The sequence below is a fragment of the Ambystoma mexicanum genome, chromosome 14 (assembly GCF_040938575.1).
Source record: "Ambystoma mexicanum isolate Mex_15411 chromosome 14, UKY_AmexF1_1, whole genome shotgun sequence".
NCBI lineage: Eukaryota > Metazoa > Chordata > Amphibia > Caudata > Ambystomatidae > Ambystoma > Ambystoma mexicanum.
The window spans coordinates 111,222,864-111,240,762 of record NC_090940.1 but is presented as its reverse complement, the minus strand read 5'-3'; the positions used below and the strand labels follow the sequence as shown (position 1 = coordinate 111,240,762).

Below are 17,899 nucleotides of genomic sequence, written 5' to 3'. Positions count from 1 at the left end.
ACGATACCTATGAGGACAGTCAAGAGCCTCTTTCCAACACCCTGAGAGACAAATCTCGGCGCCGAAGGACAGAAGACGACGCTTTTCCACTCGTAGGTCCTTCTGTGTCCTCTAAATGGACAAGGGAGAAATTTGAAGGGTGTATGGACTGTCTTGAAAGAATTATCAGTTTTTCTGATCTTCCTTCCCGAAAAGGTCTTGTGGAGAGCCTAATCTTCAATCTGCTTCACATTTCCAAGAGGATCAGCCTTCTGTCCCCAGTGGGTCATAAAAATGGTCGCCAACGGGTACTGCGTGGAATTCGCATGACCTCCACAATTCAGACCACTGCGCCCACGGCACCTTTCACCGGACCATCTGGAGATCCTGAGTCAAGAGGTGGAAGCGCTGCTGGGATAGGACGCCATAGAAGCCGTCCCTATTCTTCAGGTAAACAAGGGTATTTATTCATTGTACTTCCTTGTACCCAAAAAGGACCTCACCATGTGTCCTGTTCTAGACCTGCGCCCAGCGAACAAGTTCATAAAACCTCAGAGGTTTTGCATGGTAACGCTACAGGAGGTGATCCCACTGTTGAAACAGGGGGACTACATGGCAACATTGGACATGAAAGATGCATACTTTCATATTTCAATGTTGCCAGCGCACAGAAAATATCTACGGTTCATGATAAGAGGACAGGCATTACCAATTCAAGGTACTCCCCTTCGGCATCGCCTCGGCGCCAAGGGTGTTTACGAAGGGCCTGGCAGTAGCTGCGCAGGTGGCAGTAGCTGCAGCACACCTGCGCAGGTTCTGTCCCGGTTTACCTTTACCTTGCCGACTGGCTCATAACAGGGGACTCGTACGACGTGGATGTTTTTTTAACACCCAAAAGACCGTCGACCTTCTGTTCAGTCTAGTCCCCAGTCAAATAAAACAATTTCTGGGAGCTCTAATCCGGACGAAAGACGCCCTCGTCTTCCCCTCCAACGAGAGGTTTCAGAACATGCTTTTTCAGATCCCTCAATATGTAGCCAGTCGGGAGGTGATGGTGCGCAAAGCCATGCGTTTCCTAGGAATGATGGCGTCATGCATATACTTGGTTCCCCACGCGCGGCTGCGCATGCGTCCCATGCAAGAGTGGCTCAACAGCCAGTGGTGTCAGGCCAGCGGACAATGGGAAGATCTGGTAGCTGTCTCGCCAGCCCTTGTTCTCTCTCTGCAGTGGTGGTCAAGAGAAAACCTCTTGAAGGGGAAGACCTTCACCACCCCTGCAGTGGAAACCACTCTCAAGACAGACGCATCTCTCACAGGGTGGGGGGGGGCTCCCCTGCTTCAGCAGACAGCGCATGGAGTGTGGTCCCCACAAGTAGCGGCCAATCATATAAACTTACTGGAGCTATTAGCAGTGTTCAAGGCATTAAAGGCGTTTTTACGATGCAACTACAAGGGAAGACTGTGCTGATTCTAACAGACAGCGCTACAGCCATGTATTACCTGAACAAACAGACGGGCACTCACTCTCCAGGGCTATCCAAGCTGTCCCAAAACATTTGGATATGGTCTCTCGGACACAAGATGTTTCTGTTGTCCCACCATGTTGCAGGGGAACTCAATCTTCTGGCAGACGTGCACAGCAGAGATTTTACTCTGCCCGAAGAATACGAATGGCTTCTGCACGAAGACAATCGTGTCCAACGTCTTCGCAGAATGAGGCTTCCCAGAGATCGACCTGTTCGCAACTCAGGAGAACGCCCAATGCCAAGACTACGCCTCCAGGTAACCCCAGAACCGCTCCAAGGGGAACGGTCTCTGGATGACATAGTCAGGGAAATTTGTCTACGCCCCCCCCCCCCCCCCCCCCGACTCCTCTTCTCAACAAGATAGTGCACAAGATGCACCAGGAACCAGTTACCATGATACTGGTGGCCCCCATGTGGGCTCGCCAACCTTGGTTCGCTCATCTGATGGAAATATCCCTCACCCCACCAGTAAAACTACCCTGCCCAAACAACATGTTGTCTCAGGACAGGGGGGAGACCCCACACCCATGCCTACAAACTCTGGATTTAGCAGCCTGGCTCCTCAGGTCATACAGTTTGGACACTTACAGCTCCCTCAGAGGTGCATGGACATACTCGGGGAAGCTAGAAAACCTAACACACGTTATTGCTAGGCCAGCAAATGGAAATGTTTTGTCATCTGGTGTAATTCCAAGGGCGTCTATCGCATCGATTGCTCTCCCACACACATTGTGCTGTACCTTACCCATCTGTTAGACACTGGGTTGGTCTTCGATTCCCTAAAGGTTCATCTAGCTGCTCTCTCAGCCTACACCACATCACAACAAAAGGTGTTGTGGTGGAAGATACCAGTGATTAAGGCCTTTATGGAAGGGGTTAAGAGGATTTATTCTCCAATTTCTCACCCAGCTCCTGGGTGGGACCTAAATGTGGTTTTGACCAGGCTCATGGGAGCTCCCTTTGAGCCAATGCATAAAGCAAGTGTAAAAGACCTGACTTATAAAACGGCCTTCCTAGTGGCTATCACTTCTATTAGAAGGGTTAGCGAACTACAGTCACTTTTTGTCCTAGATCCCTTTGTTACAGTCCACAGGGATAAGGTAGTTCTGCGTACTCACCCCAGATGTGTGCCTAAATTCATCTCGAAGTTCCATGTGAACCAATTGATTGAACTACCTACCTTTCCAGAATCCCACTAGCATGGCCGAAAGAAGCCTACACACACTAGATGTGCGCAGGGCAGCCATGTTCTACCTGGAAAGAACTAAATCACTGAGGAAAAAAAAAACAATTTTTCGTTTCAGTGGCAGCTGGTAGAGAAGGGGATCCTGTCTCTAAATCGCCTATCTCAAGGTGGATTGTCAAATGAATCACACTATGTTACACTCTTGCTAAGAGAGAACTGCCCTTCAAGCCTAGAGCACATTCTACTCGGGGCACTGGTGCACCCATAGCATTCATTGCAAATGTTCCCCTTGAGTCCATTTGCAAAGCGGCAACCTGGAGTTCTATACACACCTTTACAGAACACTATTGCCTAGACACTCATTCTAGGTCTGATTCTCAGGTGGGACAAGCAGTACTAAGACATCTTTTTTCTACTGTTCCTTCTCACAACCCACCTCTAACTCCGGGCACTGCTCGCTAGTCTATGCACAGCACATAGCACCATTGGCTACCGGTAAAGGAACGCATACTCTTTAAAGCCATGGCCATCACACATAGATGCCTTACATCAGATGCCCCACCCTATCTCTAGAAAAGAATCACCCTCAACACCTGTAATAGACCCATCAGAGCACACCACGCCAACCAGATCTATGTCTAGCTTCCAACACCTCGCACCTAAAAACTGGAATGCCCTGCCAACCTCACTAAGGAATGAAAAATCAGACACCACCTTTCGCAAAAAAACCTAAAAACCTTTCTATTCCGCTAATGTTTTTAATCAACATGCACAGTTAAGCTTGCACTGTAACCATAGCAAAGCATAACCTCTCAGACCCCCCCCCCCCCCCCCCCCCGGTCGCTCACCACCTGTCATTATACTGCTGCTAAAGTTCTAGCCCTCAGTACCACCTATCACTGTACTATTGCTACCAATTGTTTCATTCATCCTACCTATGTTAAGCTCACGCCTTCTGTAACAGCGCCACGATGCATCAGGGCTTCTCTGTGCGCTTTATAAAGGCAAATAAATAAATAAATAAAAATGAGCAGATTAACAAGCAACAGAAGATATGCATTACATACTGTGATAGCATTTCTGATGATTGTATCTGCTTAGATTCACATGCGCCCTCCCTACCTCCCCGCTCGTGGTGGAAGGAACATAGACATCTTACTACTTCTCTCTTCTTCATGTACTCGCTCACAATAGCCTTGGGCTCCCTCATGGCAGAAAAAATACAATCGGAGGGAACTCGGCACGTGAGGGATTTTGGGTACACTACACGTCACGATGGGGATAATGTTACAGACACACCTATGCCGACGTCCCCTTTCGGTCCCCGAAAGACCAGATGCAATACTCTGCGGTTACCACTGGATGTCGGACCATATGCACAGCATGTGAATCTAAGCAGATACAATCATCAGAAATGCTATTACGGTAAGTAATGCATGTCATTCTCTCCAGGAACACAGTCCACGGACAATGACAAGGCCGGACCCACCACTGCAGGCACATCATCTGCCCCCACCCACCCTTTGCCAGCAGGAACAGACAGCAGGACAGGGCTGCCAGGCCTCCACCAACTCTTTCACTTACCACTGCTGTGGACACACATCGGCAGGTCCTGAGGAGGACACAATCCACATGGCAGCGCTCAGTGGCCCCTCCACCAGCCAGGCAGGTGACACGGCAGTCGCTAAAGCTGCCACAGCTATGCCACAGCCAGCACCTGTCATGGGACAAAATGCTGTCGTCCCTCCTGTGTCCAGAAGATGCTGGGGGTTCCAGCACGCCCTCCTCGCCATCACGGGCAGTGCAGCCGTTGGACCATCGTGGCAGGGCCCATGTGAACACCACAGATAAGGATGAGGGGGATGAGGTGGAGCACGGGCTGAGAGATGCATCTCGATGCTTCAGCCATGGCCCTTCACACAGCCCGCCACCTGTGCTGGTGCCCAGTGTGTCGTCCATGAGTGCACGCCTGTGTGTGATTGAGAAGCAGCAGAGTTCCACTGAGCATCTGGCGGGCCAGCAGCTGCAGGAGATGTGGGCCATGCTTGAGTGCATGCAGGGTTGCAGCCTCAGGATGGCCCGGTCACACGCCCATGCCACTCCATGCAAGATCCTCTCTGTACCCAGACCAAAGGGGCTAGGAGGGGTTGTGACACTGATCTTCCCAGAATAGATGTGTGTCCATCATCCCCACTCCGGCCTACTCCTCTTTCGAATGCCTGGTTTGCAGGCTCCCACTCTCTTCTAAATCGTCCCTCCTTATGGCTACCTTCTATTGGCAACCAGGGCAATCCACTCTCTTCCTCTCGAAATGGGCTGACCTGACCACCTCTCTACTCTCTTCCTCCTCTCAACTTCTCCTATTGGGTGACCTCAACATCCATCTGGATTCTCCGGACTTGTCAGGATCTTTCTGCAACCTATGCAATTCCTTCTCCCTCTCGCTTACCTCCTGGCTTCACGCACCGTGCACATAGCGGGCAACACTTTGGATGCTATTATCTCTACCAACATCCCTCTCTCTATCCCTCTCACTTCCTCTTTCTTGGACGGACCACTCTCTTCTCAACACTTAAAACTATCCTCTCCTCTTGCATCGGCACACCCGGCGCGGCCATTCTGATTCAAAGTCACCAGACCCATGAAAAGAGTGACAGTGGCTGCCTTTGCCTCTACCTACTGTCCGCCTCCTACACCTGCCGCTAACTCCCATCCTGACACAGCCCTCGCTAACCTCAATCTTTCTATCTGCAACAACCTTCAGTCAGAGGGTCCGACTGAAGCCTTCCAAAAAGGTGCAACTCTTGGTACGACTCTGATCTGGCTGCCCTTAAATCCAAATGTAGGGCAGCTGAACGGAAATGGAATGCGTCAGGCGGACTCTCTGACAAACAGGCCTGCCGCCACCTTCAAAGGCAATATCGACTCTGCATCCGCACCAATGTAAAGCCTGCATCTCCGTGGCATCAAACAACATGCCCAAACTTTTCAAAGTCTGCAAGGAACTGGCCAATCCTGCAGCAGCCTCCTCTTTTGTTGCACCCACTCGGGACGGCTGCTCGGCCCTGGCCTCTCACTTCACTGCAAAAACCCATGACATCCTCTCCTCTCTCACTTCCACACCACATCAAAAACCAACACACCTGCAGCCTATCTCCTCCCCCCCACTACTTCTTCTCTCCTCTCTCACTCCAATCACACCTGATGAGGTTGCCAGACAAGTCCAGTCTATGAAGGCCTCTTCCAAAAAGGTGGACCCCTGCCCCTCCAAAACCATTAAGGACAACATTGACTCTCTCTCTCCAGCCTTGGCTGATCTCTGCAATCTCTCCTTTGCCACTGGAGTTTTCCCAACTTCTCTTAAGCACTCCCTTGTGCACCATCTACTTAAGAAACCCTCTGTCGACCTCTCCATTCCGGCAAACTACCGCCCCATCTCTATCACTTCTTTCCTGGGCAAACTACTGGAGAACCTGGCTATCTCGCAGCTCACCTTCCACACTGAATCTACTGGTTTCCTCCACAACCATCAGTCTGGCTTTAGAGCATCCAGAGGCAAGAAAAATGCTCTTCGGAACACCTGTGAAGACCTACTCTCAAGTCTTGACACCAACACTCCCTCTGTCCTCATTTTCTTGACACAATAAACCACAACATCCGGATTGCACGTCTCAGAGACACCCTGAGAATCGCTGGTCAGGCTCTGGTGTGGTTAACATCCTTCCTGTCCGACCGCTCATCCCAGGTGGAACTAGGGCCCTTTCTCTCCACTGTCACTCTTTCAACCTGCGGTGTCCCCCAGGGTTTTAACCTTTCCCCTGGTTCTTCAATGTCTACATGGGTGCTCTGGCATGTGTGATTGCCAGTTTCACCTCTTATTTCCAGTGTTATGCGTATGATGCGCATCTCTCCTTTAGGCTACCCTCAGCCCCTACCTTGCTCATATCCAACTGTCTATCCGCAATTCAATCTTGGTGTGCTGCAAACGACCTCTGCCTCAACGCCAGTAAGACTGAGATCGTTCGCATTGGGACTCCTGCTCCCGCACTCTGGCTGGCCTCCCTGGCCCTGCGCCCGCAACCACAAGCGAGTCAAAAAACCTGGCCTCATCTTCGACTCCACTTTCCTTCTCCACTCACATTTCGGACATCTCTAAAATGTCCAACTACCAGCTGCACCTCCTCAGAGGTGCTCTCCCTTTTCTCACCTTCCCCCAGAGGCTCGCTGTCTCCAGAACCCTGGTTCTCCCGAGGCTTGACTACTGCAACAGCCTCTTTCTCAACCTCCCTGCCTCTGCTCTGCGTCCTCTGCAACTCATCCAGAACAGAATCGCGAGACTATCCTTGGCCTGAAGCCCAGGGACTGCATCTCTCCGGCGCTGTTATCCCTACACTGGCTCCTCGTGGCTGCAAGGATCAAGTTCAAGACCCTCTGCATTGTACACAAGGTTTTCTGGGGTCTGGGACCCACCTTTCCTCACTGAGACCTTCCTAAATACTCTACCTCATGAGCCCTCTGCTCATCTAACACCAACCTTCTGCGAGTGAGCCGGTTCTCTAATCAGATTTTTGGAGGGAAATCTTTATCCTCAGCAGGGGCCCACCCTGAAATAGCCTCCCTGTCGCCCTCGATCTTGAGCCTGATCTCTTTACGGTCCGGAAACTTCTTAAGACATTCTTCTTCTTTCTCTCCCCTTCTACCCTGCTAATCTCTCTCTCCCTTGAAAGCAAGCGTCCCCAAACAGCACGATCCTCCCCGCAATGAGAGACAATGAAGGACTCTCCCAAGATGGGAATAAGGCCAAGACAGAGTGCGGGTGAGCGTAAATGGGAGTTTATCAATCAGAATTGGGCATGCAAAGAACTCTGCAAACTCCGAGAGCGCTCTGTCTGACAATCGCAAAGACAGGCGTATATATTTACAAAAAACGTCATCAAAAAACCTACATACTATAGGGGGCACAAGTTCATTGGGATTGGGTGGCGACGACTAACTATAGGTGTTGCTGCGGCGTGGTTGGTCTTGGCTGAAGGACGTCATTGGTCACCCTCGTGGGTTGGGCTGGGCCTGGCAGGTCGGCTTGAGTTCATCCGGGCGGTGTTGGTGTGCCACTGCTGCCTGTGGCAGAGATGAATGCCTTTTCTGACTTACTTGCCCTCGGCCATGCACACCGCAGTCATTCAGTCATTTACAGTGTTATTCTCTTTAGTAAATCTTCCAATAGGTTATTTTATAGGTTAATGCAACACAGGAGGAATGCACCTTGTGAGGGGTCTGGAGGTAATATATCGAGGCCTGGTTACCCGTGTCCTGTTGACCAGGGCCATAGGTCGAGGGGCTAAGCTTCGGGGCCTGGGGCGGGTGGTACAGGTCTTTCTGTCTTGTTAGAAGTGGTTATGGATGTTTCTCTGTGTGTTGTCAAAGTGTTGGGTGTCCTGATTGCACAGGGCCATAAGTCTGAGACAGTCCGGTGGGTTGTGGGGTTTACGAGGGGGCGCTTGAGTTTAGACAAAGGTTTACTGCTGTGCTGTAAATAATGCAGGTGGCTGGCCGCGGCCTTGGGTGCTGCAGTGGGGCTACAAGTCTTTGAAGCGGCTCCAGTCGGGTCGGGGGAGGCGTGATAACGCAGAGCGGGGCTCTGTTCTCATGTCTTGGCAGCCTTCGCAGGGAGGGAGGGGGATACATCGAGACCTTGTACGCATTCACAAAGGTATCTCCCTCGTGTGTTGCCGAATATAGGTAAAGACATCGCAAACATTTGAGTACTTTCTATAATACTTATTTAAAATCACTTCAAAACATGCATTTAACCTTTGCTGGATGCGTCTCGATTATACCCAGTCCGAGCACCATATTTGTACATTATATTCTAGCAGCTACAGTGTTTTAGTTACATGCATATACATTTGCAGTAAATGAGGTAGTAGTTAGATCAGTGGAGTACATAGAAAACGACCCGCCACTGTACGTGACGGTGGTGGCACATAAGGGGCTTAGACATACACACATTATAAGTGCATTCTCGCGCATCCTTTACATGAGTTCATAGTATAGTTGCATTTGCTTTCTCGTGTATTCTAGCAGCATTAGCTTTAGTTATGGCGCAAAACCATGGGAGGTAGGCTGCCCAGTGATATACTCAACAAACAAATCCCTGGAGCGTTCCTTTATTATTAGCATCCACCTGCAATGGTGTGAGCTCGCCATTGCTTATATCATGGGAGCATGCTCTCTCATTTTAATACATTCTACAGGCGTTTGTAATGTAGGAGATTTTGTGGAAGAAAGCATACTTCGCAAGAGGTCTTGACATTTATATATACATATATATAAAGACTGTCTACCATCAGATGACCATTTTGACGTTCTTCTCATTGTTCAGGCCTGCTGGCCGGGTCATGCTGATAGTGACAGTACACTGCGGGAGGTGAACTGTTACAATGTTGGCGTATTGCGCTAGCGCATGTCCGTCTTGTTCGTGGGAACGTGCTCGCAGCGGATCTGCCAGGGTTCTGCGGCAACAGGGATGTTCTCCAAGGGTGGGGGCCGCGCTACAGTGCGCTGAGCTCACACCATCTTTACCGGGCAAAGAATGGTTTCTGGGCCTAGCTAAATTTGTGTTGTAATCAATACATGTGGGCAATGTCTCCAGTGGGTGAGCCCTCCACCACCTGGGCCCGGGTGGCATGAGGGAACGCCCAATGGGCCATAGCCCTCACCTGGGGAAGAAACGCAGGCGAGAGGGGTCTCCTGGACCAGTCCTCCCCTACATTTCCCCCCTTTCGTTACTTAAGTAACGAATTCTTTAAATCCTCTATCCTCCTACATTCTGCTTCGTCCATCACCGCCTCATCCCATGCAGGAGTTCCTTTGATAGGCATCCATGCTCTGCATACCCCCCTTAAGCTCTCACCTCTCCTGGCGTATTCATCTGGAGTACACGTAAGATATATGCACCCACCATCTCCTTCCAAATCTACCCATACTTCCTCGTACCATTCTAGTATGCGGGGCTCTTTGATGGTGGTGTGCCACAGCTTATCTACAATATCCTTGTCGTGGTACATGGGCACCAGTTGGTACCTGGGTGTGTTGTCTACCCCTGTTTGTACTTGTGCTTCTTGCATCGTTTTTATTGTACCGTGTGAGTTGCCCATTGTCACCATCATCATTCCACCATTTGGTACTGCGTTAGCACAGACTCGAAGACCCACCTGGCATAGGCAGAAAATCAAAAGGAGGAACACCACAGCTGGCATCAAAAATTTCATCGTTGTTCCAAGCCATGAGGGGACCCAGGAGAAGATGTTATCGAACCATGTACTATCTTCTGCTCCGCCTTCCATCTTCATTTTTCCTCCTAGGTTGTGGACTGCTTCGATCACATGGGACAGGGAGCCGTTCTCTGCGTCTTCAGAAGGTACGAAAGTGCAGCAGGCACTTCCTATTTTTCGGCAAACACCGCCGTCCATCGCCGTCAACAGGTCCAGGACATACCTGTTTTGCATGGTCATCAGTCCCAAGGCTCTTAGTTCGACCATTATTATGTTAAAACCTTCTTCAGTGTCGTTTGCCAGCTGAATTAATTCCCAACGGGTTATCTGGAGCCATTTTGCGTTAGCCCTTGCTTGGACACTTGATACGAGCGAGGCAAAAAATGTTTCTGCTGAGCTGAATAATCGATATTTGTCTGGGATCTGAGCCAATATTTCTGATGATGCCTTTGATATATAGTTTGATGCTCGTCTGTTACGGGTCAGCACCTCTCCCTTGCTTCCAGAAGACAGGACATAGATTTGTGACTCTGAAGTTGGTTGGGCCACACTCTGCTGCATGCGCTCCTGTGTCCTTTTGCCCCCATCGATGTGGCTTTCTGGTATTACCATTAGAGCTGAGTGCAGAGTGGCCATTGAGCAGCTGCCACTTCTCGACGGGGGAGGTGTAGGTATGCCTGGTTGCCACATACCCAATACGTGTCCATAAGGGCCGCTGTCCCTTTTCTTAGGTCTGGGATAGTGAGGGTTTTGTTGCACTTCTTGTTCGTCCCCATGGACGTTCTCCCCTCTCCTTTGAAACATAGTTCATAGTCTATTTCATTCTGCAACTTGAAAGGCTTTTCGATGGGCGTAACCCAGGTTAGTTTTGAAATGTGTTCCTTCCATACGGGTGTGCACGTTTCTTCTATCCATTGCAATTTCTCCGGTGCCACACCCCTCAGTGCTTCAGCTTTACACATTACTTCTTCGTTTTTCCACTTGTTATCAGAAAAAAGTGTCCCTTCGATTGCAAAAAATGGTTCTTTCAGACATACAACCCCTGATGGTTTTGGGTAGCACGTTTTCTCGTTCTGCAGCATTTGAAAAGTCACTTCGTGTGCCTGGAAGGTGTTCTTAATTCTGCACAACGTGAGATGAAGGAGACATTGGGCATCTATAATCGGCAACTCTTTGGGTAACAGTACTTTGGGTGTACCTGATGCGTGAGGGATGAGGGAGCAAACATAACAGCTCTCGTTTGTTGTTTGTTTAGCTGTGGCACTCATGTCTGCATACCACTTATTTGTTTGGTGGGGGTGTCGTGGGTCTTCCATCTTATCTAGACCTAGCCCATAGTACTCATCATACTTCCTCCTCCCTGCTTCCCTCTTCCGTCTATTGTTCTTATTCCTCATATACTTCCCGATTCCCTGGGCAAGGGACAAACTAGACCCCCCTTTCTCATTCCCGCCCCCCTTCACCCAGTCATCATATAATATTTCATGTGTTTCTCTCATTCTTTGATTCTCTATGGCCGTGGGGGCAGGTTGGCTGGGGGGGGAATTATACAACCAGGATATGGCAGAGGGGTTTCGGTCGTTTAAGCTGTGAGCATTGTAATTAGATATCTCAGGTGGGGACAGTGTGTTATTTTGCCTTTTACCCTTTGGCCCTCCATCTTGTGAGATGACAACAGTGGATCACGTAGTATAGTAGCCCCACACAAGTTTAGTCCCGTCCCATATCAAAAAATCACCTTCCCGTGTAGTTGCATTGACACTGGCAGTTGTATTGGTCCCAGTAGTTGTGTTGCTCCCTCCCCCCTCGTTCATCTCGATAGAGATGAACGCTATGAACCAGTATGTAACCAGACCAAATAATGTAAAAAACAATATAATGCACGCAGATAGTCCACATTCATACGAATATATACATTTCACAGTTAACCACTCTCTAATTCTAGTAAATCTATCCGTTGCAGGCCGCCCGTTAGATGCCATGGAAGCTCCTGTTTTAAGATATAAAAGTGCATTGAGTGCATACATGTAAACATTTCGTTAGCACCATCAGTGCCAATATACATGTGACGGGGAATGGAAAGGGGTGGGGAGACGGGGAGGGATATTCACAGACAAGGGTGTATACAAGCTATAATTTGGCATTCCATTAACTATACATATATATATATATTCATATATATACTCAACCAGGTAAAAGTTAATATCTTTATCAGTTGTGCATTTATTCAAGTTTAGTACCAACACATACACATAAGTTCATATTCAGTCATTCTGCTCGGTTGCATCGTTTGCTGTTGTCTGTGCCTCCCCATCTACCTCCTCTTGTACGTTGCTATATGCTTTCCGTACGTCGGTCAAGTGCACCCAGTACCTCAATCCCTTGACCTTCACTGCCGTGGGCGTACAAAATATTACTTCGTATGGGCCATGGAAACGTGGTGCATTCCACCGACGCACAAAGCTTCTGACATAAATCCAGTCGCCTGGCAGTAGCTGTAGCTGTTGCCCTGGCTCCGTGACAGCGCCTGTTACATTTCCCTCTTCTCTAGTGAAGGGTGGGGAGAGTTGCTTTGATATCACGCGCGCTGCCCTCGTCAATTTCTTTAAATAATCTGTGAACTCATCTCCCAATATCGCGGCGCTTCTGTGAGCGTCTGAGTGTTCGCGCAGTGGCGAGTGTGCTGTGTTCATCCGTCTCCCAGTCACGATCTCGTGCGGGGACAAATGGTGGTCTTTGCTTGGCTGATTTCGTAACTCAAATAGCGCAAGCGGTAGGCAGTAAATCCAATTCTTCTTTAATGAGAAGCATAGTTTTGATAGCCTGCCCTTCAACAGTCCGTTCATCTTTTCCACTACGCCATTACTTTGAGGATGATAAATTGAACATAATTTGTGTTTTATTCCCAATAATGTAGTGACTTCCTTAAAAAGCTCATTCACAAAATGAGTGCCGTTGTCTGAGCGAATCACGTCACAAATTCCCCAGCGTGGGAACACTTCTCTTACTAGGAACTTGGCGGCGCTCTTGGCATCAGGTCGTGCGCAAGGTCCTGCTTCCACCCACCTTGAAAATGGGCACACAACCACGATCATGTACCGTGCGCCATTACACCTTTCCCCCATGTCTGCGTAATCTATATGCAGTTCCTTGAATGGCCAATGGGTTTAGGAATTGTTCCCCGTAGAGTGCGTAATGTCATCCCTGAATTGTATATTTGGCATGTTGTACATTCCATTGCCAATCGAGACACATGCTCCTGGAGACAGGGCACGAACCATTCTTCCTGTATTTCTGCTGCGATGTGTTGTTTGGTGTTATGTGCAGGGAAGTGTAGCTGTTGAAATGCAATTTCTAATAGCTGTATTGGCATTACCACTTTCCCCGAGTTATTTTGCCGCCACAGCAGGTCTGTTCCTGACTTGCTGCACCCTCGCTTTGTCCACAATAGTTTTTCCTCTGCACTGGCTCCTTCCTGCAATTCTATTATTTGTGGTATGGGCATCATATTATATCCCTCTGGGGGCTCTTCGTTTGTCTTGTCCTTAAGCATGTATTCACCTGTGTCATTTTTCTGAAAATAGGAAGCCTCCTTGGCGGCAGTGTCCGCTGCCGCGTTCCCTAAAGACACAACATCTGTGTTGGATGTATGTGCTTGGCACTTTACTATTGCTACTGCTGTAGGGTTTTGCAGGGCCTCAATTAACTCTTTCAATAATTCTGCGTGCTGTACTGGTGTTCCGTCTGCCCGCCTAAATCCCCTACGCCCCCATCTTGCCAGTCCTCCATGTACTGTCGTTGTCATGTAAGCTGAGTCTGTGTATATCGTCACTGCACAACCCTTTGCTGCATGTAGTGCTTCTATGAGCGCAATCAGTTCTGCTGCCTGTGCGGAGTAATGTGATGGGAGGCGGTATTGTACCAGTGTTTCATACTCACCGTCTTCTAACCTCACCACTGCCATGCCAACGTGTTTTTCTCCCGTGTCCACGTCAATTGATGCGGACCCATCCACAAAGTACACTTCCCCTTCGCTTAGAGCGTTCTCACACACCACTGTCTCCTCCCCTCTTTCTCCTGTGTAGGTTGCGCAATCGTGGTTCTGCATGTCTTCGAGCGTGCACGCTTCTGTAATGAATGTGGCGGGGTTCACTGTCTTGCATCTCACTATATGGATGTTGGCACTGGACAGTATAATCTCGTAGGCGGTCGCCCGCTGTGTGGTCAGTGTGCTTTTTGATCTCTCGAGTATTGCAAATAATGAATGTTCCACAAACAATGTCACAGGGCAGCCCATTACTATCGTGGCACTTTTTTCAATCGCAAATGCGGCTGCAGCGAGTGATTGCTCGCACGCGAAATGGCCCTGCATCACGGCATCTAAAGTGCCACTATAGTAAGCCAATGGCTTGTGTCCCAAGGACGTTTTTTGTGTCAGGACTGCTGTCATCAGTGTTTCTTTGCAGTGTGAGAATAGGTAAAACTCGCGTCCATAATCAGGGTTTGCGAGTACTGGGTCGCTTGAAATCAAATCTTTTAATGTCTGGAAAGAGGAACTCATCTCTTCCGTCCATTCCATCTTCCTGTTCTCCTGTTGGGCCACCTTTAATGCTTGTAATAGGGGCCTGGTGTATGCCGCATAATCTAATATCCATGCTCGGCAGTAATTGCACATTCCCAAAAATTTCTGCATGTCTTTTACTGTTGTGGGTTCTCTTACTGATCTTATGGCTTCTACCCTGTCTGGTATTATTCTTTTCCCATCTCTTGAAATCAGCTGTCCTAGGTACAGGACCTCTGTCAGACAGTATTGTAGCTTTCCCTTGTCCACTTTGTACCCCTTGTTGGCCAGCAAAGTCAGTAATGTTATGGAATCTGTTCTGCATGTCTCTTCGTTTCGTGCGCAGACTAGTAAATCATCTACGTACTGAATAATGGTGCTCTCAACTGATAGGTTTCCTAGGTCTTCATGTAATACGCGGTTGAAGATGCTTGGGCTCTCGCAGTAACCTTGTGGTAATCTGCAATGTTCATATCTTTTACCCCCCAGTGTGAAGGAGGTAAGGTATCTACTCTCTTCAGCTAGGGGTATAGAGAAGAATGCATTTTTCAAATCTACTACTGTGAAATGTGATGCTTCTTTTGGGATGCTGCATAGTATTGATGCAGGGTTCGGGACTAGAGGGAACTCCTTCTGAATTACATCATTGAGGGGGCGTAAGTCCTGTATCATCCTCCAAGACCCCCCTTTTGCTTTTTTGATTGGATAAATACAAGTGTTACATGGGGAGTTTGAAGGCACTATTATCCCTTGTGCTAGTAGGGCATTTATTGTCTCTTTTATCCCTTCTTCAGCTTCACGAGACAAAGGATACTGTTTAACTCGTGGTAAAATTGCTCCTTGCTTTAGCTTTATTACCACAGGCTGTACTCCATGCAACAGACCCACATCATGGGGGCCTGTTGTCCATAAGTTGTTTGGTACGAGCCTCATGTCATCATCAGAAAAGGACGGTGGTGCCCCTACCACTGTCATCAATTGGACGGGGGTCTCCCTTGCTTGTATTAAAATGTCACAGGGCATCGCTATTTCCATTACTATCTCACCATCCCCTTCCATGTCTGAAAAGAGATCCTCATCTGTTACCTCTCGTAGGGCGATGTTGGCGTTTGTGCACAGCACTGTGCGCCACTCACACCCTTCCTCGTCCACTCCAATCACAGCGATTCTCTTTGTTGACACTTGCACAGCGTGCAAGTCTAATGATACCACTGATCCTGGTGCTGTGTTGGGGCATACTATGGGGCGGAAGAGGAACTCCGCCGGAATCCTCCAGTCCATGCTTCTCAGCTCGGGAATTATGAGGGCCAGAGTCTTCAGCCCTTTGATAAACATTTCCTCATTTTGTGGCAGCCCTCGTATTTCCTGCGTGGTTGTGTAGGCTTGCACTACCAACATCGCACGCAAGGGGCATATCCCGGGTGTGGAACACACTATCCCTCTCTCGGTAAATGATATGGTCATGTTGAGTTTACTCAGGAGATCCCTCCCTAGCAAGTTAATTGGGGAATGTTCGTAATACAATAAGGGTGCCTTCAGTCTTACCCCCCACTGTTACATCCAAAGCTTCTGTGTAAGGAACTTCAACTACAGCCCCAGAGAACCCCTGCGTCTCTAACTTCCTGTTAGATAACGGGAATCGGCCCTCCCTGATACATGATTTCTCCGCTCCCGAATCAACCATGAATATAAACTGCTTGTCTCCTATCTGCGCCCCTACCAATGGTTCCTCAGCTGCATTGTAGGTGGTGGATAGAACTGGACACGCAAGTGTTCTCTGTGGGCTGTCCTATGCGGGGTATCTCGTCGCCCCTCCCTCACTAAAGACATTCCCTGAAACTACTGACATGCCGCTGTAAGGTGCTGGCGCGGGGGCCCCGTTTGCTGTTGTCGCGAAAGTGTTACCTGGCGTGTATTGCATACTGTCATTGTTTTGGGGGTGGTTCTGTGTCCTATACTGGTGTCCCTGTTGCTGGCCCGTGGTACCCTGGCCGGGGTTTCTTAGTTGCTGCTGTCCCATTGGGAGACCATATGGGCTTCCCGGGTGTGGATGACCATAATTCTCCTCCTCTTGGAACCCACTGTTTTGTCTACTTCTGCACTCCCTGGAGTAATGTCCCCATCGTCCACAGTTCCAGCAGCTCCCCTGGGGGCCCCTGGGACCCTGCCATCCATTTCCTCCCATTCCCCCATACCCCTGTCCGCCTCCTCTCCGGCCCCTGTACCCACCTCGTCCCCCTCGAGGGGTCCACTCTAGCCACTGCGGACTTCCACCTTGCTCGTGCTCAGTCCACTGCCGCTGTGCTGTTCCTGCCCAATTAGTTGCCACCCTTCCTTGGAGTGCTATCAGCCCCTCCTCCTCATCATCTCCCTCTCTACTGTGTGGGAGCGCGGCTACTGCTGCTGCAACCTTCACTAGCTTTGACTGTACTAACTTCGCCTCGTCTGCCAATCTTTTCTGCGCCACCTCCTTCTCCCTCTCCTTTATTCGTTTACAATGGTGTACTATTATGCTCTGAATCTCTGGCCATCCCTTTGCTTCAATACCTGCTATCTTGTCAAGCGCCTTCTGCACTTCCTTTGGGAGCCCTCTCTTTATAATAAAATAAAATAAAGATGTCGATTGATACCAGGGCGTGCCCGTTTCTGCTCTCCACATCTCTTGGACCCGAAAAATGTAATCCATAGCCTCCTCCCCGTCATTCATTGTACACTGAATCACTGACTGTAAGTCCGGTGTGTCTGGGAATGTTTCGCGTAAGGCATCCCACACCCTGGCACGCACTGTGTTAAAGGATGCCCCATCATGGCGGTCACAGTCTAACGTTACTCCCGGGAAACCGGCCTTAACCCATACCCTTTCAGCCTGATCGCCCACTGCTGATACGAGTAGACTTTTTACATCTCCTATGGCTAGGGGTACCCCGGCAGTATGTTTCTCAAAGGCATATATCCACTTACTTGCCCCCCCTGACAACGGGGGCAATAGCTTTAATAAATTTGCTTTATCCATCTGCGCCCATGGGATATAGTTAGGCCTCCCTCCTCCCCTGTGTATCAACGGGAGCTGTAGCCTTCCCTTTGTCGTTCCGTCCGACCCGTTTTGGCTGCTGATGTTCCCAGTGATGCCATTTTTCCCACTCTGTTCCTTAGTCGCCCCGACCACTCATCATCCAGGGTTCTCAGTGAACACGTACCTTCCTCCCCCTCGCTTCCCCCTCCCATCGCCATACTCAACCTGTCGCTTTCTTCTACTTCGTCCCTTATATCACACAGCAATTCCTCTCTAATTCCCCCAAGCCTTTCTTCGCTTACATCTCCTCCCTCTCTGGGCCCTACTTCTATTATTCGAGTTGGTTCTTCCTCAATTCTG

At 49.4% G+C, this 17,899-nt stretch overlaps 1 protein-coding gene across 2 annotated transcripts in view; it reads left to right on the top strand.

Annotated features, from left to right (window-relative positions):
- Window positions 1-17,899, top strand: part of CDAN1 (codanin 1) — a 563,981-nt gene that overhangs the window by 258,541 nt on the left and 287,541 nt on the right. The gene's annotated exons all lie outside the window — the stretch shown is intronic.